At 39.0% G+C, this 23,879-nt stretch overlaps 1 protein-coding gene across 1 annotated transcript in view; it reads right to left on the bottom strand.

Annotated features, from left to right (window-relative positions):
* The window catches only part of TENM1 (teneurin transmembrane protein 1), an 829,655-nt gene extending 806,975 nt beyond the window's left edge, over positions 1-22,680 (bottom strand). The window contains exon 1 of the mRNA XM_032123523.1: positions 22,384-22,680. The gene's annotated coding sequence lies outside the window, so the exon portion shown is untranslated. The remainder of the gene's footprint in view (positions 1-22,383) is intronic.
* Positions 22,681-23,879: the final 1,199 nt, after the last annotated feature.

Genomic DNA, 23,879 nt, shown 5'->3' on the forward strand with positions numbered 1-23,879 from the left:
AAAACGTCAGAATAAAGTATAAAACAATCTCTCTTTTTCCTAAATAGCAAACTAAAGCAAAGGCAGAGCTGGGAATACATGAGAGGATGAAGCATGTGTGTCCCCACATGAAGAGTCATTGGCTATTAGATGAGCTCAGAACTGTCCCTCATTTGGTGCATGGCAGAGCTGTAGGATCTCCATGTGCTTGAAGATAACCCCACTAAGATTTTAATCACGGCTGATGCACAAAAATGATGCAATGGCAAAGAAGAGATCTTGATATCCATGCAGACATGTTAGACAGTTATAATGGCCCTTAATGAGAATTAATGGAATGCTTCTATCTCTTTAAACTCTTTATTGAATGAAAGATACCGTGTAAGTCCAAAACTCTTGACTTGTATGAAGCAGAAAAAGAAGTTTTGTATCTGTGCAGGTCTTTCTCTGGCCTGAGTTTATGGCTGTATGTTCAAGAGTCTTGAAGATTGACTGATGTTTAAACATAATTTGTACAAATAGTAAAAATGCAGTTTTAATGATGGTACCTTATGTTGATTTCTGATATGTAAACCAAGCAAACATTTATTTTTGCCTGTTATTTGGCACAACTGAGTTATCATTTTCCATTTAATTCTTTCAAATGCTCCTTAGCTGCATTTCCTATACCTTATAGATCTCCTCTCACTCGGCTTCCTTTTCATGAACCCATTGCAAAAAATGCTTTACCTGTCTTATACTTCAAAATACCTTTGTTTCAAAAAGAGAAGATAAAAGAGGATAAGAACCATCAGAAGTAAGCCTTGATAAAAAGGCAGACTTTGAAGCTCTGATATAAATATAGCACAATGCTTTCTAACAGATTTTTAATTCAAACTCTCACATTAAAACAGAATAATTACTAGGCCCAGTGGCAATGCAGGAAGATACGTGGCTTGTATGTGGCTTCCTTCCCTGCTTCTGTAACTTTAATGATATTTTAACTCTATAATGGTTCTGGCAACTGCTCCCTCTAAAGAGCTTTTTGAAAACAGAACCAGTCCATACAAAACTGGATTGATCAAGCAGCGCAGGTTGTATCAAGAAGGACACTTTGGAAAAATATGTTTGGGCTGCATTTGAATGCAGTTTAATAGGTACTTCTCAAATGTCTAAGTGGACAAAATTACCCTGAAGTTCATAAAGATCAGGAAATGTAGTGCAAAAGTACTCCCACTAGCACACTTTGTATAAAAACCAAGCCCTTTTAGCAGCCATGTCATCACTGAACAGAAATATAGGGTCTAAATGTAATTTGTTGCCAGTAGCTATTAGGAAAACATGACATCTGTCTTGGTAACAAGAATTAAGAATATAGGTCATGGAGGTCATGAGTTTTTAATGCAACTCAAAAGTCATTACAAATTTACTTTGGTTACCTTGGATTACTTTAGAATTGAAGCAATAATTATTTCACGTGTAAGGCTGTATTTTCAGATGAATTACAAACATTCAGGTAGTAAAGTCATTTGTCCAACAAAAATAAATGAAAAACATCACATTGGGGGAATGGGAACATAGACCACAAGGTGATTATGACGTGCTAGATTGGAACCTCCACCATGGACCATTAACCTCAGTAAAACAAATGACTGCATGCTAAACTGACTCTGAATCAGGGAGACTTGAATTGGAGTCTAACTGATGAGGAATTAATAAATTATAGCACACAGTTAACCTATAAGGACGGTTTTAGGTCTTTGGGAGAGTTCTAAAGAGTTATGTCTAATTTCAACAGGCTTCGGTACCTATCAGGTTGGTTCAGTTTAATTCATTGTATTTCTGACTCACAAGATAAATAGATAAAATTGCTCTTTCATTTTAAAATATCAATCCTACTTATTTCTCACTAATTTTTAGAAACATTAATGTATTTTGAAATAGACATTCTCAAAAATCTGTATTGATAACATAATCAAATGAGATTTAGATTTCAAGTGTAGCAATAGCGGCAAGTTTGAGTAGACAAGTGTGTAGGCATATAAATAAGTTTATTCGATGTTAAATGAAAATAGAAAGTGTGAAATGAACTGTATTAAGAGTCAAAGTGAAGTATAACCACTTCATCTACAATTTCTTTGCAGTTATATGTATAGTCAAGACTCTTAATTCATGTGTGCAATTATAGTTGGCAAATACCTAGTGTAAGGTAATATTCTGTGCAACTGTATTTCCATCTGCAATTCTGGATGGAAACTAGGAAAAATGCCTGAGAATAATATCTACAAGTTAGAGGTTACGGCACTGAATAACAAGAATGACAAAGTGAAAGCACAGAAAATCTGATTGAGTGACAACCACTGACAAAACTTTGGAAGAAGAAAGGGAGTCATAAGCAAGGAGACAAGAAAAAGCAGAAGTATTCCTAATCACTTCCACTATGTATAAACTGATATAATGCTTAAAAATAACCAACACGCTGTCATCTCACACTTCCAAATACAACTCCTCAAAGCAGTTTCTAATGCATGTTTCTGACAGCCATGAATCAAAGAGATCTGCTATTTGGCATGAAAATCTAGAAACCAAATTGTACACTGCCAGCCTAAATGTACCAAAAGTAGCAAGAGTTTGAAGGCAATATGTCAAGTTGTCCACACAGTCCTCTAGGCTGAATATTTTGTCAAGGTGTGTGTCACACAGACAACAGGAAAATAGTTTAAAGGAATATAGTCCTTCTAGTGAAATACTTCAGTGTAATTACAAATCAGTTATCCAGTACTCTGGATTACCTAGTGGTCTAGCACACCTTAAATGGACAGATACTTCAACTTATTTTTTAACCTCCATAGTAGGTCAATGCCCTACCCATCAATTCTACTCTTCCTTCCAGATAAATGAGGCAATGACCCTATTAATGGTTTCCTTGAGCAGCTCAGTGATGGCACAGTACTTGCTTTGCAGAGCACGTTACAAATACAGTAATGATATGGCCTGACAAGCTGCTTCACTGCATTTTATTTAATGCTCACAGGGCCACTAAGTGTGCAGTGAAATTTGTGCTCGTAAGATAAACTAGGCAGTATTGGCAATTGTTTCATTCAGTGGCTGGAATTCTCAGAGGAGGTTACCTGAATCATCTCAGAGCTGATGGGCCAGCACTGAGGGCAGAGGAGAAAAGGACAGAAGCAGGAAGGGCACCTGGGAGAATGCGGGGACTCAGATCAGCCTTGAACCTTAAATAAATTCTGAAACCCAACCAATTTGAGAGAGGCATTCTGGGGTGCTTCTAAATTTCTGGGACACTACCAGGAAAAGTGGAAAAAAATTTCATAAACTAGGCTTATGAGTATCACAGCTCATCACAGACAACTCTACAGGAATCAAAATTGGCAATATTCCTTATTCATTCTATGCTTCAGTCAACTTTCAAGTCAATTTAGAAGAGCTAAGGTGCGTTCCTCCTATGTCCATTTAAAAAAATTTTGAGATTATTCCTTGACAATTGTAATTTTTCCACTACATCACTATAGTCAGAATTATACATTCATTATACATACATACCCCAGGCACGTGCCAGTTCAACAGCTTGAGGCTGCTGGTACAGAGGTCTGAAGGGAAGTATGCTGGTCTTTAGCAGCATCTGCAAGAGCTTTGCAGTGTTGTCAGGAATAAAACACATTAAACACCTGGCTGAAAAATACAGTCATTATTTGCACTATTTTGTTGCTTCACCTTTTGCCATTCTAAGGAAAGATTTTTTTTCCTTTTTAAACAACAACTATGATGATCCTGAAATAATAACAACAACCAAAAAGAATATGGATAGTATGTCTGGGACATTTGCCTTAACCTAAGCAACAGACGTGGAATACCTCAGGATTGGTTCCATGTGTTGATAGCTGCTGCTTAGAGAAGTCAGAAAGAGCAGAAAATATGGATAACAGAAGAATGAAGAACTGTTGCTCCCTAGTGCCTAAAAAAAGTAATCCCTTGACTACAGAGCTGAGCAGTACTGTAAAGGAAAAACAATTAGGTGATCCATGTATCTCAAGCATTTAACTGTAAGCAACACAATATGTTTTGTGGTATTCTTAACATTTTGCTCCAAGATAAAGTATTTCAGAAACACTGACCTATACGAAATAGAAATAGCTTCCCACATTCAATCATGCTTCAACCATCTTGCAAATAATTCATAGATAATAGAAGGTAGTAAAGGCAACTGTCAGAAGCTGGATTGCAGTATCTGTGTTGTATGCTTGCATTAGAGTGTTTACGAATAATGGATTAAATTTAGGTGATATTGCATTTGAATTTAGTATTTATATTATGAATTATCATGAAATTTTAATGCATGGACTGCTTTAAATGTATTTTCATTCACGTATCAAGGAGTACAAGTGCAGAAAATAGTACATTTATCCATTCTTAAGGCATTAAGAACTTAATCGCCTTGTGATTGTAAGCTGTATTGTTCTATTTTATTTAATTTTTGACATAGTACTTTGGTTTTGTACATTGAGCTACAGCATTTGCTGACAGAAGATGAACCTGACATAACTTTAACTATTCTAGGCTTCTACTGCTGTTATAGTCAGTGCTCTCATTATTATTATTGTCCAAACTATGAAAATTACAATGCACCTTCAACTAAAATGACTCTTTATTTCTCCAAGCCATCTAAGTGTCACTCTAAAATTATCCTATTTTAAATGTAGTGCCTCTGTGGGGTACTTCCAAAGTCTTTTTAAAACATTAGTGAATCTTTTAAGATTTCATCAAGCTGTTTTGTATATTTTCATACACTTCAAACAAGACCTTCCGTGCTTGACCACAGTAAACAGGACAGTGTAAGTCCCGGTGCTGTGAGAATTTCATACCAAGGCCCAGCCAAAATGGACTGCTGCATTTATTTAATACTCCAAGGGTTCCACACAACTCTCTCTCTCTCTTTCGTGCAGAGACCTCGCTCTTCAGCTGTTACTCCTGCGAGGCCTCGCCGTGCCCACAGGATTCAGGACACGTCTGGAGTCACTGGCCTCCTGCTGAGGGGCCAGGCAAAGGGCACTCCACTCACACCAATTTGAGATCAACTACTTAGAGCAGGGAGCTGAACTGTGAAAAGGTCAACATGCCCAGCCTCTGACAGAGGGGATGAGAGGGAAAAGCTCTCAGCCCTCCTGAGCACAACAGCCCTCCACAGCCATCCTCTGGAGCCCGCTCCGGACAGCACTGGGAGCAGACTGCCTCTACAAGTGCACCCCCATAGTTACACACATGCAAGTGTTGGCTCCTGTGAGAGCTGGAAATGATCTATCTGCCCCTCATCAGTGTGATTGCACTGTGCAGGGTTCTCTCACTCAAACTCTTGTTACTGTGTTGGGTTTGACCTTGGCAGCATTTGAGAGTCTCCTGATACTGACAGCTGGTGCTGGCCTGTTGTATCCTACAATACTGAGCTCCACCTTAACAGAGCCCGGATCGATTTCCCTGCCAGTTGTCAGCCCTTACTTATTCATTTCACAGCACTACAGTAAGATCAACAGTGCTGTAACCGTGCCACCCGGATCATTGAAATATGCACTGTGATATAATAAAGTGACACACTTTGCATTTAAGCAATGACCTAGCAAAAAAAAAAAAAAAATTTCTGATAGTGCAGAAACCGTTTCTCCTCATAAGATTGATGGCAATATCAGGCAGGAAAAGAATAATTAGTTTTGCTCTGGTTTTATGTAGAAAGCATAGTAGACTTAAAATATTACCCATGCTGTTCGTTCAAATGAGTTCAAAAATTAGAAAGTATGATAATTTATGTTGGCAAAAAATTGAAAATATCAGCAAGATCCTTAGACATTTTAGTTTTTACTTTATTTTCTCTATAGAGCATGCATTGATTGCATCTATGCGATACGGGTGGGTTTGACTCATTGCAATAATAGACCAATTATGAAAATCAAGCAGCATAACAATCACGAAGGCATTAAAAAACGTTTTAAAAACCTCAAACAAAACCAAATACGAAAGGGTGGTTTGCCAACTTCAGTACTTATGTCCTCCCTAATACCATTAACCACTGCTCAGCTTACATACAGAAATATCCCAAACACTTTTTTTTTAAGAAGAAAAAAATGCGGGTTATTTTCATGTATTTAATTTCAAGATAGTGAAATTGTCCTTATTTAAACCAAACCATTAACAGTGTTTCCTAAGCAATGTAATATTTCTGCCCACAGGAAGTCTTGCCAAAAAGTGAAAAAAACCTGGTGCCACAAATGAGCAAGACAAAAGCTCTTTCACCCAATTAGACTACATTTTAATCCTGAAGGACAGGTGAAGAGTGTTTTTTGTCAAATCATTTCCACCTTCAAATGAACTGAAACAAAACTGAACCTGGAAACAAAATAAAGGCAAACATGGATCAAAATATAGTCAAAACTAGAGAATTAGAAGCAAGGGTGTTTGTGTTGCCCAAGCTCAGGGGTTTATCCTTAGGGACTCATCTTCCAACACCTCGCACAGACAACAGCGAAAACCATACAGGAAGCTAAATCAGAGAATCTGGCTTTGAAGTGTGACCAGCACAGAGGATGTACAAAGAGTTCAGCAGAGACAGGGATGATGGAGCTGTTATCACACCCAAAGTGTCATTTGAGTGGTAGATTCTGAAAGGCAAGGGTGACAGCTGCCCAGGAAAGACAAGGGGACTGGAATTAATAAAACGCAGATCAGATCAACAGTGGTGCCTTTTGACACACTGGTCTTTTGTAGGTAGAGCATGTAAAGACCTCTCTCAAATGCAGACCTCTCCTGTGCAAATGTGGAGAGATTAACATCTCTAGAACTGCCAAAAGCACAGAGTGGAAGAAAATGAAGAGTCATGAAGTTATCACACGGATTCATTAACCAACTGATTGGCACTCTCCTATTGCTGCTGTCATGAACAAGGACAGGAAGACAGATTCACATTTATCTTAAACACCTCATAGCAGCAATTCTCAGGGAAAGTACATCATCTTGTCTCTGAAAGGTGTCTAACGTATTTTCAAGATAGCAGGTGCTAACTGTGGAAATAATGACTTTTATTGAGTACAAACTTACTAAGAAAACTTGGCATTTCTCCTGGGGTTTGTGTTATTTCCGTTATGAGCATAATTACAAATGCTAGAAGTCTATAGATATTAACAAACAGGACCTAAAAACCACAGCAAAATACTAAAAAAAAAAAAAAAAAAATTGCCCTTTTGTTTTCAATTAAAAAAAAAACCCAACAGTAAATGGTGGCAAAGCAATATAAGACTAGAAAATTAAGGCATACTTTATATCATCTACTTACTGACAAAATCATAATCATTACAAAGACTAATTGTACCAACATTTTACACCAGAACTAAGATTGCAAATCACTAAGATAAATATCAAACAGTAATGAAGAATTCCTGAAGCTAAGCTGAGTAGTCTAAAAGAATAGAACATTGGTACAAAGACACAGCCTTTACCAGTAAGTCATTTATGCAGTGTTCTGGACAAGCCTTCACATATGACAAGACTTTGCAGAGTATGCTTCAGAAAGGAAGCATTCCTATTTTCTATCTTTTTACCTTCATAAGGCTTGAGTTCTCTATACAAAATAGCCTTAAAATCTTTCCAATAGCAAAAACCATGAGGTTTTACAACTAGCACAGAAATAGGCTCATTAAAATGTCAGCAGAGTTACTACAGTTACACTGCTATCTACTGGTAGATTTCTTCTCTGTGAGTGGAAGGAATCTACACAGCCACATTAAGAAAAGTGGTTATTGATAAAAACCTGTCATTTTTCCCTGCACAGACAGTGACATTTAAAAAAATACCAAAATCTGAGCACTATCAGTAATTACGCTTTTTATATGGCAAGATTATTCAGAGCTTCCAATTAACTGCAGGGTTGCATCCTACTGAATGCTGCATGGAAATACACAAAGAAATGGCTCTTTTCAAGTAGCTTAAAATCTAAACAGACAGTTGACACAAGAAGCAGGAAGAAAAGATGGGAAGAGTCTACTGTAGACAATTAAATACACACAGAAACATATGTGAAAATCCTAAACACATATGGAGAATGCTTACTAGAGTTAACAAATAAGAAAAAGGGCTCAATGAGAAACAAAGAGAAATAAAGCTGAGAATTTCTGCTCTCCTCCCTGCCACTACCAACATGCAATTCATTTTCTCTCCCAGGTAAGTGAGTCAGCGTGGCAGGAGCAGATGTCACAAATGCTACTGTAGTAAGAGCACTAGCTGTGACAGAGGAGAGGAGTAAATAGGGGGATTCAGGGTGCAGTGGCAGTTTCTGCAGCAGGAATTACCCTCTTTCCCTCTTTGGGGCAGAGACCATGAAAGAAACTGCCATAGATAACCTTAAACTTCGGAGCTACAGCTCGCTATTGTCACAACTGTGCGAGCACTCAACTGCAGTACAGCAATAAGAATTCCATGGTGGGATTTTTGGGGTTGTCCTGTGCAGGGCCAGGAGTTGGACTCAATGGTTCTTGTAGGTTCCTTCCAAATCAGAATATTTTATGATTCTTTAAGAATAGTGTATTTTAATATTCCAAAAGAGCAGCACTCCAAGTTATGAATAAGTGGCCTGATGTACAGTGCTGCTGAGCAGAGATAATAAAGTGTTTGACACCTTCAGTAATAAGATGTGCTTCAAGACGGTCAAGGAAAGATCTCTTTGAAAAGCACGAGTAACACCTGGTTGCTGTCAGGATGTTTGTTCTCTCCTTTTCTGCATTCATCTCCGTTCTGCATTGTCCTCATCAGCAAGTTCATGTACCTTAACAAAAAATGCAAGAAGCTGGCTGTACCGAATGTATTTTTTATGTGGCTGAAACAATTCAAAGTAATTGTAAGGTGTATTGGCACTTGGCTGCAGTTGGAGTAATCGCTTGCTTTATCTCTTTGCCTGCAGTTTGTAGCATGACTGTTTGGCACCAGCATCTCCTGGAGTCTGGTGTGAACCCAACACAGATGTTTTCCAGTAGTTAATCTGTGACTGTGACCAGTGTCTCCCAACAGGGGCCTATTCTACCTCCAGAAAGACTGAAGCTAATGGAAAGTGAAACTGGCACAGCTTTATACTTTGCAGTGCTCTCAACAATACTGCCAAACCTTGTCTTTGACTTAAATTTTTTCTCATGTTCACAATCACTGTGGCTTATAAAACTGTCACATTTTAACACAGCTATTGTATTCTTCACACCTGCAGCTAAAATAATTACTTCAAAAAGCACAGGTTAAGACCCGTGTCTATCTGAGGTAAGACAGTTTATCCTAAATCAATTCAAGCAATACTCCTTGAGATAAATTTATGTGAAAGTTTGTCAGCTGTGTGATTCAAGAACTGAAACTCTTTATGAAGCATAGGCAGAGATTTTGAATGGTGTGAGAAGAGGTGACGGATATGAAGAGTCATTTCTATTCCTTCAGTCTTCATGTAATCATGCATTTTTCTGATAGTGAATGTGCTAGAAGTACATATCTCCTAATCAATCCGTCACAGTGCTTCGTTTTTCTACATCATGCAGTTATTCTCTCCATTATGCTATAAAAAAAATGTTGAATTTTCAAGCTTCAAGGAAGAATACTTGAATTTGTAGTTTTAAATTAGTATCTTAGAATATTTCTCCCAAAACTGAAGGCATCCCTTACTCGCTACCTCTTCTTAAGTGTTAAAACTGCCAATAAAATCAGGCCTATACTGGCAATAATTGTATTTTGAGAGCACGCTTGGGGGTGTAGGGGTTGGGTTTGGCTCTGTGTCAGCCTTTGATTCTGTGGCAGAGATGTATTATTTCATCTTCTGAGGACAATGAATAAGGTTACTTCCCACTGAAGCAGGAATTGTCTTGTCATCACAGGAATTGACTAGCTTAGAAAGTATGCAGAGAAGAGTATTTCTCTTGACTTCCATTTTGAGAAGGAGATATGCAGTAAGCATAAGAAAAAATTTTAAAAGAGCAAAATGGAACATTATTTTGGAATAAGACTATTTCTTATTTAAAGTTGCTTCATGATCACCTTCAAACACACAGTCTAAAAGAAAATGTCTTTACTTCTCATCATTGCCTGCCTAAGTGCTCCCCATTAACTAAGTACAACCAGTAGTTCAGCAGCCAAATCAAAAGATAAACAAGTGTTAATATTGAAGGTGAAGAAGATATAATCCAGCAAAAACTCAAGTTAGGGGAGGAAAAAAAAGGTACTGTACATGGGCATGGTGGTTCTAGGAATTCCCTCCCAGCAATTCTACTTTGTGACAATAAAGCTGCAATTTAAGCCCACAATTACCATTTGACAGTATTTGAGGAACTTCAGTTATTATCTGCTCTCAGAGCTACTCCAGTACCCTCAGGCATTGTAGAATTCCTCAACTGATTTCACTGTAGAATTTCTATTACTGTAGCCTGTAAGCGTGCAGGCAGGGGGATCAGAGACAATACAGATTCTACAAGCAAAAGAATTGGGTTCTCCCAGGGTGACTGAGCCTACATGGATGTGGATGTTTCCCAGTATGAGAACTTGGCAAGGAATGGGATAATGTTGTAGTGTAACACAAGAGCTCAGTGGAGTCAGGAGTTTGTCCTTCAGGACTCACTATCCTGGCAGCACTCCTGGGCACCTTTTCTCACTCCAGTGGCACAGCACTCCTGTAAGGAAGTCTATCAGCTGTGGAAGGGTTCTCCTATCGTGGGAGACTCTCCTGGAGAGACAGCTACTCCCAACCCAGAGCACCCTTAGATGTGAAGCCATCGTGGAAAAAACTGGAAATGGCTACAAAGAGATCACACCTTAGGGGTGGAGAAACAGCCTGTGAAGACCAGGCTTCAGGCTGAAGGATCTTCAGGCTGGGTTTAAAGATAGGCTTAAACATAGAAGTGGGTGATTTTGAGCCTCCTTCAATTCAGCAATAGCACTGGATACTTCTCAGGAGCAGGCTGATAGACACTTTCAGCTATACAGAATTTAGCTCTACTACAAACTTGGCAGTACAAATTAAAATTTATGTGACTTGACTTGTGGCAATTCTTTTCAGCCTAAATAAATAGTTAAAAGGGGTAATTTGCCATGCTTGTGTTGATCTTGCTTTTATTAATATTTCTTCCTGCCTTCCCTGTTTTTCATTGTCAACCTTTCTGTCTTCATGGTTTTTCTCTCTTCATCCTGGCCTCTGTTGCATTTGTCACACACATTTTTCACTCTTTCCCTTTTCTCCCAAAAAGCTCTCCACGGCCATACTGAGTGGACTGCAAAGAAAGCAATTCCTCCTGTTTCATGCCCACTGATTTCCCACACCAGAGAAGAGCTGTTGTTTTCCAAACTCCCAGTTCAGCTCAGCAAGGGGGAAGTGGCTAACACCAAGAACAGCAAGAAATTAGTGTCAGCTCATTATGACGAAAAAAAAAAGAAAAAAACCCAAACCATCCAACACCTGCAAAGCTAGAATTTCAGATCAGCAGGATGGGAGAGATGGCAATTTTATAGGAGTTCATTAATACCATTAAGGCAAATTCTCAAGAAAAATCTATTTGCATAACAGGAGTTCAAGCCTTTGTTTGCTCTATTTGTGATCAGCATGGGGTCCACTTGGACCTAAGCCATTGGGATTTGGAAAAATCAGATTAAAAGTAGACTGGCATGCAATATTTTAGCTGAGGAAATATCCAGGAAAGTATTTGCAGGATGTGTCTTTATCGAGAGAATAAAAAGAGAATATGTCAGTGAGCATAATCTGCATTATCAATGCTATTATCACATTGCAGCTCTTCCCAGTCTGACAGCACCATTCTAGCAGTTCATGACTTAGGCTGATTTCTTCCATCTTCATTACAATCCAAGTAAACAGAGATTGAACCACATATGAACCCAGCAGTACCTGAATTATAGAACTCATTTCAATATTGGCTTTTCCTTATAAATGCTTAGAAGCACTGGACATGATTGCTCTTGAGGTTGGCTCCCTTCAGTCACTAGCAGGCAGGTTAGATTTTCCCCTTTAAGACAAAAGGATCTTAGCTCAACGGCTGGTAGTTTTTGGGGGGTTTTGACCACCATTAAAATTGGCTCCAGAACATCACACTTCTGAGCGCTAGACACATTTATATATTTTTTTTAAATTAGTGCTCAACTTCTGATAAATTTATCTGGTTGGACTAAGCACAACAAAGTGTCTCAGACTCTTCTTATAAAAGACTTCCCATTCTCCTGAACATCCTAGTAACCTTTCTTTGCACCCACTCCAGTTTGAATTCACCTTAATTAAAAGCAGGAAAGGAAAACTAGTACAAATATCCCACATTATTGTTTCTGCAGAACCTAGTTCAGGTGTTTGTTATTTCCTTTGCTAATGCAAATATTTCATCTGGCACAGCCTAAGATTGTATTTGCCCTATTCATTGATGTTTTGCACTGGTGACTTGCAGTCATCCTATGACTTTCTCCTCTTCTGTCATTTCCAATTAACAAGCTCCTAGCTTATAACAGAAATGTATTGTTTTTGTGCATGATCTTGCACTTTGTCCTATTGAATTTCATTCAGATACTATTACTGTAGTCCTCAAGGTCATTTTATTCTTCCTGTAAAGAATTCTGAACTCCTCCCTGTGACAGGGCCCACAAATATTTTGGGCTTCAGAAAAATTGCTTTTGCAAATTTCTTTTTTTGAGGGAATTGCTAAATTTTTAAAACAAGGTACACCAGGGGCATTTCTTGAGGGACTGACATGTAGTCCCACTACCTGACATAACCTCAGTGTGTCCCTGGCAGATTACAGTAATGGATATTGTCACTGCAATGACTTTGAAGTACTTGAAGCGAAATTCCAGGATATTTTGGTCTTTCTCTTCGAAAAACAATCAGAGTTTTCAGAGACATACAGGCATTTTACTTATCCATGGTATCAGTTGTTTTATGCACCTTTCACATTTCTATCTCCATACAGCACATTGTCTAAACCAAAGTCATTGTACTTAAAACTTTACAGCAGTGCAGTTGTGATGTCACCTGTACCTGGAGATGTACTGGGTGACTGCACGTATTTACTGGATATAGAGCAGCTACTTCATTTATCATGAAATAGTTACCACAAGGCAAGCCATATATCTCTAAAGGCAAGTCTAACCATTATCAACTTACGGCACTGGAAACTTCCTTAAGTTTAGAGAAAAACACATGTGCATGCTCGCTCCAGGACACTGGAAAATTGAAATATAAGCTTGAGTGATGAACAAACCAATGCTAACCCCATGAAAATTAAGTTCTTGGCCTATCCCTGATGATCAATCTACCTGTGCAACAAAGAAATCCATTTTTTAGACTTTTTTCCTCCTGCTTTTGGGTTTTCTGTCTCAAAGGTTTGAATGATGGCCTATCTTGAAAATAACTGTTTTCATGGTATTTTACCAGACAGCTTAGAAATACTTAGAAAACAATGCAATTGATGCACTTTAGGACTTCAGAAGCATTAGCCACACCACCAGCAATAGTCAAAGAAAGAATGAAGAGTGGAGAAGGATCCTTTTGCTCCTTAACTGGCAGATCAGAAGCACAGAAGCTGCATGTCAGTTTTGCCCTTGGGTTTATTTAAGCAGCTGAAAAAACATTTTTGAAATTCAGAAGTCCATTTCTATCCTGCAGGAAAATATTAGTGAAACAATCATTTTGCTGTTACACGGTACAGAAATACTGCATGTGGGAACAGGTATTCTAATGTGCTGAACAGCAAAAATCCAGCACCTTGTGAGATTCCTTTCTTCTTGTCCCTTTTGCTTCTCAGCGTCCTTCTTCCTCTAGAAACTCACAGAGATCACACGACCTTTTACCATGGTCTTGGGTGTCACCTTCAGTCCTCTTTCTGACCACATGTAGTTTTGGGAGGCCAGAGGATACATCTACACTGATCTTTCCCTGTAACCTGCAGTGATCACGCTTGCCAAAATACAGGGTATAGCCCATGCAGACCTTTACACCAGTTCTTAACACCTCTTTTCCTAAATGTTACAGAACATTTAACAATGTCAGTTTCTCAACACACAGTATTCGCTGGACTCTATTCTCATATACTGTGCCGCTGCTCAGAATGCAAATGGAGCTCCAAAACATTCCAAAATAATTAGGCAAACTTCATGAACTTCAAGTAAGAGTGTAATTAATTGATAGCAAAGTGGTAAAATTGGAGGTTTTCCAAAAGCCTTCTGAAGCACTCACCGGAGTCTAATAAGCAAAACCCTTCCAGTGTCACATCACACCCTAAGCATGTTCATTCCGAAGACTGTAATGTGAACATGGATTCTGAAAATCTAAATAGCCTTAAAATTAAGCACAGAATTTTTTATAATTTTTAAATTTTTCCTCTGGTTTTGTTACATTTTTCATATACATAATTGGAAGAATTACCTTCAAACAATTTTATGAGATCCACAAAAGCTCATTTTTACTTCTCTGCAGAATACTATATGTTTAGATTTTTAGTAATTAAGCATTACATCTCCCTGTCATATTGTCTCATGCAATTTCAGAGAGGAAAGTCACACAGAGAGAAAGATTATTCAGACTTACTACAGAAAGAGAAGAACTCTCAGAGTGCATGCCCTATTGTAATTCTCTTCAAAATTGCCAACAGTCATGGCAGTAAAAAATGTTTAGTGTCTTGGGCTACTCAAGCTAATTCCTGTCAGCTCATTCCCTTGGTTTTAAACATGAGCAAAGGAAGTAAAAAACAGAAGGAGAAAAAGAATCAAACATGGGCATAAGTGACACGGACTGTTCTTTACCTCCTCATACATAAATAAGTGCCCTGAGGAAGACAGGTTTTGTCACTAGCCCCATGACTAGCCAAGTTCCAGAATTCCATATAGACTAACATTGCTTGGAAGCAAATTCCCATGTGGAGCAGAGCTGTGGACAAGCATCTAAAGATAGGAGAGAACACAGGCTTATTGCAAAACAACATGGGAAGGTCTCCTGTGGTGTTATCCTTGGTGCAGCTATCAAAAACCCTTCTGCATGAATCAGGAAATTTCAGTATCATACCAAATGGATATTAAGAAATAAATACCACATTATGCAAGGACACAGCACACAAAGAAGACAATCTCCCATTGCTGTGATTTATTCCTTACCTCCCACCTCCCACTGGTCTCTGTACAGTACCTGGAAAAAATGGTAGTCCCTTTAAGTTCACAAATTCAAAACACAAAGTGTATTTCAAGGGCCATTTGAAGACAAGAGTACAAATAAGGACTTTTTAAATAATGCCCTCAAAGTATCTTGGAGCTCAGTGTCTTATGAATCAAGGCAAATGCTCCAGCTGCCAGGAAGCCCAGCTGCCAAACACTGCAGCCCATACCAGAAAAGGAATCCAGCTCTGGCATGCTGTGTCTGGGTGTGAACATGGAACTCAGAGTCAGGGATCTCTCATGTTTAGGCATGTAAGGAATTTCTTATGAAACAACGAAAAATTAGGGCAATTTTCGTGGTTAACAGAGAAAGACTCAAGTGCAGCTGTTCTGTCTGGCTGCAGAGGCCCCCAGTGGTGAATGCTGGGCCAGAACCCCAACACAGCTGATAATTCAGCTTCAAGTAGTTGACCTTTGGTTTCTGTTGCGGTAAAATCACAGTGAACTGTTTGGGTGTCATGTCAGTGCAACATGTAATTCCTCTGTCATTCTGCCTGAATTATGCTCCCTTACAAAAGTATGTTGATCCTAGATGATAAATTGATATTAATATACCAAAGAACAATTAATTTCAAATATTTGAGTACTTAGAGGCCACAATTAATTTGAAAGGGGGGGTTCTAATTTCCTTACCTCTATATGCTGCATAGTGTCTATTCTCTCTGATTTCTAGGTCTACGGATAAAGTATTAATAAGGCAAAATTAGTTTTATTCTATGCAAACCATTTTTCTGTTTTATTATCCTACACAAGTACTTTTTTCCTGGCAATAAAAAACACAGAAACCTGTCATCCATTTCTGCAGACTTAAAGATCCATTATATTGTGTGGTGATTAGATGTTAAATCTGGCAGGTGTTTTGTTGGCAAATGTAAATAAAGGTACAGCCACTCCAGAACACTGGGGTATGCCTCACGTTCAACAAAGCACTAATGTCAACAGCTTGATGGATATATTTTATACCAGGAAAGCCTATTTCAATTAAATAGCTGTCATTTTAAGAAAGGACATCACAAAATAAACAAGTTGTCTATAAAAACAACTGTTTTACCTTTACTCCTTCTCTTTAATGATGTCTGTCTTCTCCAAGAGATTTGTACCAGTCTGATTGACACTGAAGTGAAAAGAAAAAAGCACAGAAGGAAACTACACCCAACACCATGGCCACTTCACAAAAGTAATTTCTTTCTCAGAAATTTGTGTTGCTTTCTTCTGCTTCTTTACAGGTACCTTCAAATTGCTGCACATCATGCTAGGTAGGGTGCTGAACAGAATGATCCTCCTCTCCACCTCCCATACTTTCCACAATGATTTGCTTTATCAAAAGAGGTACTTCAGAGATGCATTTATTGTACCAAACTAATGCACTATAATATAATCAAAATTGCACTCCCATCTCTCTGCCTCCCTTGCAGCTCTACAATAAGTAACCTGAATCCTGACAAATTTTACCAGCCATCAACCCTGACACTACCTGGTTGCTTAGAATAAATATAAAAACAAGAGCTTGGGAACTGTCCAAAGAGCGATTGATTTTTCATAGAATCGTTGAATTGCTTTGGTTGAAAGGGACCTCGAAGATCATCTGGTTCTAACCCCCTTGCCATGGGCAGGGACACCTTCCACTAGACCAGGCTGCTCAGAGCCCCATCCAACCTGGCCTTGAACACTTCCATGGACAGGGCATCCACAACTACTCTGGGCAACCTGTTCCAGTCCCTCATCACCCTCAGAGGGAAGAATTTCTTCCTGAAATCTCATCTCAACCTGCCCTATCAATTTAAAGCCATTCCCCCTTCTCCTATCACTCCATGCCTGTATGAAAAGTCCCTCTCCAGCTCTCTTGTATTCCCTTTAGATACTGGAAGGCTGCAATGAGATATCCCTGGAGCCTTCTTTTCTCCAGGCTGAACAAGTCCAACTTTCGCAGCCTGTGTTCAGAGGAGAGGAGCTCCAGCCCTCTGAGCATCTTTGTAGCCTCCTGTGGACCCACTCCAACAGGTCCGTGTCCTTCTCAGGTTGTGGCCCTGGAACTGGATGCAGTGCTCCAGGTGGGGTGTCACCAGAGCAGAGTGGAGAGGGGCAATCCACACCCTCGACATTCTTTGGATGCAGCCCAGGACACGTTTGGCTTTCTGGGCTGGGAGTGCACATTGCCAGGTCACACTGAGCTGCTCATCCACCAGCAGCCCCAAGTCCTTCTCCTCAGGGCTGCTTCCAATCCGTTCTCCACCCAGCTGGTGTTTGTGCTCGGGCTTGTCTCGGCCCATGTGCAGAACCTGCACTTGGCCTTGCTGACCTCGTGAGGTTTGCACGGCCCCACCTCCCCAGCCTGTCCGGGTCCCTCTGGGTCCAGCCCTGCCCTCCAGAACTGACCACAGCACACTGCTCAGTGCCACTGGCTGACGGTGCATTGTGCAAGTTCCTGTGTGATGTTTGCTTTTTGTTTGTAAAAATAGTGATATTTTCTGTACTAGGTAAGATTCAGACTAAAGAATCATGTAGGACAGTGTCTGGGGTTGGGGTTTTTTTTATTCTAAATAACTCAGATTACATATTTAACTTTTAAGGGTTTTTTTTTTTTCCTGCCAGTATTGTATGTGGGGCTCATTAAATACTGACCTAAATCCATCTCCCTACATTTCATCGTAGCATGGCAGATTTTGTGATGGTTCTAATCAGCCTTAGTAGAGCTGCCCACCTCAATTCCATTAAGGAAAAGTCAACACATGCATACTTGTACCCTAAGCTATTGGTGATTTCTGGATCAAGCAAGCAAAGCCCACAGAGATAAAACAGCTGTCCTACTTTCTAAAAGATATAAAATTATATCTAGCCTGCTTCTTTCTTTTTATTTTTCTGACCCATGAAAAGTAAAACAATGAAAGAATACAACATTAAATAAAGCCAGAACTTTAAGCAAACATTAAAATAGCAGTTTTTCAGCTTCCAGTTTATTTTCTGTGTCTCTTGCCATTCAGCTTTGCTTTCCATTTTAAACTCTGAATGAGGGTGAGGATATTTAGAAGGCAAAAACATTGCAAGCAATTTTTCCAATTCTGCTTATTCTACAAATGACCTTTATCATAACTTCCTTATGCTAAACACTGCTTCTAGGACTGATTGAGTCAGATCAGGGCTGCTATAATTTCATTTAGAAAAAAAGTTTAAGAAGTCAGATATATATTTTGTTTTAAATTATTGTTTAAACCTTAGCACTACATTAAGTGTCTTTTAAAAAGCATCAATAAAGTTTCAGGCAAAAAATAACAAAATTTCTGCATTCTGTCTGAAGGCTAGCCTTATAGGTATAATAAATCCAGCTCTAACATCACAGCCTTTCCACATATCATCAAAAGGCACTAACAGAGAAGAAATTATTTGATGAGTCCCTAGCTGCTGAAAAAGTGTAGGACAGATTAAAAAGTTATATAATAGAAAACCCGCAGTCAGAGCAAATACATACCTCAGAACTGTTGTTGCTGTTACTGTAGTTAACAGTTTTTTAGAACATTAATGGTCCAGCAACCCACAAACCAACAGTTAATTGCTAGTAATGATTGGCTCCTTGGGGATTATTGCTTAAATAAATCTTAAAAGTTGTGTGCTGTTAAGTAACTTACTATTTTCTTAAAGTTGGCAGTGCAGTCCAATGGTTGGTTAGTGTTAGTCAGCCTTACCATTAATCCTGATCCCCTGAGTCCAACTATTAATTCTAATCCCTTGCATATGTTGAAAGCAAAGTACAAAAGTCCCTGACTGTCTTCAAATGTTCATTTGGAAAAATGTTACCGAATGTCTTGATAGTGGAAAAAGAAAAATTTAGTCTCATAGTCTCGTTCATGCTCACATTAGAAGGAAGGCATGCCTGAGTGCTGACATGTCTGCTCAGTATAATATCCAACTGTGAGGTTGCTTGAAAATCCTTATGTATAAATTTGCAGTCATCATACATTACTGGAACTATGTGTTTAATGTTTTGCTTCCAAAAAAACAAGGAAATTATTAAAATTAACTAAACCTAGATCAAAAGATAGTGGCCACTCTGGGGACCCACAGTAATACAGAATTATATCAACACGTAGAATGTCATACATTGCATTTTGATAGTCCCTTTACTAACATCAGACTCTGCAGTCAGGCCAATTATTTGATGCAGTAAAACGTCAGAAAGTACCAAGAAACATCAATTAGTTGTACAGAGGGATTTTTTCTTTCATACGTCAACAGATAAGACCCTTGCTCTAGATCTGAAGCTTCATCATGTGATTTCCAAAGGCACTGGAAGTCCCAGTCTTCCACTTGAAAGAAGTAGTTCTGGGAACTGATAGATTTGGTCAAAGCCACCAATGTAGAGGGAAACCCACACTTTGCAATATGACAATGTAATGTCAGCTAAGTTTGATACCTCTGGATAATCTGATTTGATACCTCTGGAAGTCAGATTTGTCTGGTTTTATATTTTAAAAACCTACGCAGAACCAAGTGCACCATTTCTGCTGAGAAATCATAAGATTTCTGGGATGGTAAATCCAATCCACTTTTAGATACACAGACATTCTATCAGTGACTCCTGAGCTTCTGGAGGGTCTTCTTAAACATGACAGGTTTCCCCCGCAGATGGGGCCATCCCACATTCCCGCTAAGCTCTGTGCAGTAAGGGGAGTCTCCTCCAGGGTAGGGATGAAGCATAAAGATTTCTGCTATCTGTTTCACAGTTTTAAACATGAATTATAATAATGAAGAAAACAGTGTTTGTTCACCAGGTTTTTAGTAGGGTAAAAAAGAGGTAACAAACCCAGAGAAATAATTAAAGCCAAGTTCATAAGCTACAAGGTGAACTAGAGTCACAAAACAGCAAATCTACATGAAGCACCATTAGTGCGAATGAGGATATCTGGAAATACTGGTATCTGCAACATGTTTCCAAATGAGCAGCTGCCAACACCTGTATTTATGAGTAAACTGAGGCATAGAAAGGTGGTGACCTGCAAGCAATACCAAGATAAGAAACCTGTAGATCCCAGTGCACAGTCCTCATAATCCCTTTCTCTCAGAGAAACCTACGAAGTGTGACAATGCATTCATATTCAATAAGCCCTTTCAAGCTAAAATTTAAGGCCTGAGTCAATAATTTTTTTTTAAGAATGTTTGAGATTCTACATATCCCTAGGGTGAGCATTTGGACTGGAGGTTAAAAAAAAAAACCCAAACACATAAAAACAAACAAACAAAAAAAACCCCCTAAATCCCAAACCCACTAACTGTAATTTGCCTTAAATGTTTCTGAAACCTGAATTTTATGAGTCTCTACTGAAATGCATTGGTATGTTCAACTTACTACCTCCTTTTTCTCTTTAAGGTAATGATTCACTTCAGGTCTACATCAACCTGTTAAAACAACCTGAAGGGCGTGAGTATAATTTTCATCATCTCAAATTCCATATATCAAGAGAGATTAAAGGAGTCAAGACATCACTTTCCTATTCTGGTTTTTTTCCCATTTGTGTTGCTAATTGAACTGGTACCTTCCAAGCGTGAATATTCTGAAGTACTGAATTTGTCAGAACCAAAGAAACAGAGGATAAAGCTGTTCTCACCTACTGCCAGGTCCTCTAACCAGTGCTGGTCACTGACTAGATTTCACCTCTATTTCACAGCTGTAATTTTCAAAGCTATTTCTTTCTTACATCCTTAGCTTTTATTACTATCAGATACAATTCTCATTTTCTAAGAATTGTTTTTTTCATTATGCTCATCAGAAAAAAAAGGCTACAGATTTAGACATCCTCAACAGTTTATCCTACAGATAAGAGTCACAAGATACCTTTAAAGAAAATATATGGAGCTATTTCTGCATAGAGCAATTACATACAAGAAAAGGTTGTGTGGGTATTGAGAGAGCTGTGCTATTACCAGTATTTATTTTTTTGTTACCGCAGTGGTACCCAAGCTCTGACTGTTTTGAACACTATTTTCAGGTGTTCTTGCAGGCAACTGAATTCTTAGGCATGGTATACTTGCTCACACCACTGCTTACACTTTAAAAATGCATATACATATTTACCCTTAAGAATTCCCTGTCTGGGGAATTCTGGTCTTCTGTATAGAAGAAAATGTTAAAGCTTGCAAAAGTTTGCCTCAGACTCCCTTAGCTACTCAGAAGACAACAACTTAAACTGATCACACAGTGAAACTCTGAGTCTCACAGACACCATGGTGACCCTTGCAGAATCGACTCTTAACCTTGGAACTTATGGAAATGCTACTCCTGTTTTTAATAAATTTATTAAGTCCCATCCCTGTCACAATGCACACAGTACAGGTTGAACAGATGTCACCTAACCATTCATTCCTGTGAGTGAACAAAAACAAAAGTACAACAAAATAAAAGTACAACAAAAGAAAAACACTGCACAACAGGATCACAAAGCCCAGCTACAGCTTTCGCCTCCTCCTCACTCTCCCCTCTGTCCTATAGTACTAAGGCAGATAAAATGAGCATTTGTGACCTCGGGCTCCATCCCACCCCTGCCCTCAGACATCTCAGGAGGTGCCTGCATTCCCACAGGCTCACAGCAGGCAACCCTGTAAAGCGAATATCATAACCACTCACTACAATTATTACATAAATTATTTGTTAGCAGGAATACTAACCTGCCACAAGACACAGCTGCCTCAGGAAAGTTTAGAAAAGTCTTAATAAAATATGCATAAGTAACTATGAAAATATAGTAGATAACTGTCAAAATAACTTTGAATACAGCAAAGCATATCTGCTGACTTTCCAGCACAAAAAGAATTTATGGTAATAAGTTTTGGAAAGTTATACAGCCGTGTTGCTAAAAATGCAGAGCAGCTGCTTCAGTTATTATAAAATGGCTAATTTTTACTCATTTGTGACATGGTTTTGTAGATGGGTAACAGCTGCAGTTTCACCCAGCTGCATCCTGATGCTAAATGCACACTTTAAGCCATCAGATGAAAGTATAGATTGCTTTACTTTACAGCACTAAGTACCAGTGTCTTTCCAAGAAATACTCTGAAGGTCATTGGCAATTAAAGCTCCCCAAGGTCTCTTTCGCTCGGGGAATGGTGACTGGCAGACACAAGGTCTCCACAAGTCAGACACAGTGTAACAACATAGCAAGTAGTAACTGAGCTGCATGGATTTAAAAGGATGTTGAAAGGGCTTCCTACCTGGTACAAGTTGCTACTCCCCCTCACAGCCTGGAACCCTAGATGCTGGCTCTTCTCCTTAATTGCTGAGGTAACACGAATTTCTCTAGTAAGAAGTGGGGGAAAGGAAAAAAAAAAAAAAAAAAAAAAAAAAAAAGGGAAGAAACGTTCTATTGGCTGCTGACTCCTTCTTAAAAAGGTTACTTCAAATGCCTCTCTCGCTCCCTATTTATTTTCTCTCCCTCCCAGAAGAGCAGTTTAGAGGGAGAGTAACGGAGTGTTTATCCTGGCTCTGAGGATGCACGCTTGTGCGATAACTGCCTGCTCCCTGCAGTATAGCCGGCATGATGTGCTGTGCATACTAAAGCAGTTTGCATTAGGCAAGGCTTAGCAGAGCCAGCTTCACAGTCTCCACCTTCTGTATCACACAACGAGCTCTCTTCCCTGGAAATAGTGGGGCTGTAATGACAGGACGATAGGGCTCTGGTTAGAGTATCAATGCATTTTCTTTGAAGATAGTCTTTAAGGAAAAGGTTATATTTATGTATCACCTCACCTGTGAGAGCACAGCAGCAGCTATAAGTGAAAATGCAGTACAGTCATACAAATGTGCAAAAATTCCCTGTTGTTTGCTGTCATATGACAGATGATACTAAAAGCAAAACTAATGAGACATCTCCAGTTAGGAAACATTTATCTGCTGCCATCTATCAAACAAGCAAAGGCGTAAATAAATAAATAACGCCCCAAAGAACAGAGAGGCTTAAATGTCCACAGGCTCAAAGATAAATGCGTGATATTTATACACTTTAGTCATGACTGAACAACAGATACATTATGAGCAAGAATTAGCTCTAAAGTACTACATTTATCATAAATCTGAATAAATATTAGAGAAGGGCTCAAGCTGTAAAGCCCTGATTTGGATTTTGAACACTCCACAGCTCAGGAGTGCCTGAATCTGGGGATTTGGCTCTGGCTTCTCTGTCCGTATTAGCTGCTCATGCACACACTTACAGAAGTACACAAAATAAATAAGACTATACATGATTGTATGAAAAATCCCATTGCTTGCCCAGGTGTGAGAGTAGCAAGTGTTACTCTGTTAGCTGCTTATACTTTTTCATTGTTTTTAAAACCAGGGATTCAGTTCTTAGTTACAAAGCATATTTCCAAAGTCCACATACAGCTGGGCTGTTGTGCAACTTGATAAAGTATCTGGGCATCCTTTCTGGATGATACCCTTAGGAGCATCAGGAGTCACCAGAGACATGTTTCTTCCTTTGGGCTACAGTACCAGGCCTGACCAACCTAGAGGCAGGGAACTTTGCCTGAATTCTCTGTATATTCGGGGTAATTTTATAGCCATATATTCTTTGCCCTATATTCAACTTTTGCACAACTAATTTTTCTCCCTCCATGCTGTTTACCTCTCTGGCGTGTTATGAAAGGATCTCAGCTTTGGATAAGTGATTTAAGGAAGCTACCTTAGTCTTTTCCTTATGTGTACAGTTCCG

This window comes from Corvus moneduloides, chromosome 14, assembly GCF_009650955.1.
Source record: "Corvus moneduloides isolate bCorMon1 chromosome 14, bCorMon1.pri, whole genome shotgun sequence".
NCBI classification, from domain to species: domain Eukaryota; kingdom Metazoa; phylum Chordata; class Aves; order Passeriformes; family Corvidae; genus Corvus; species Corvus moneduloides.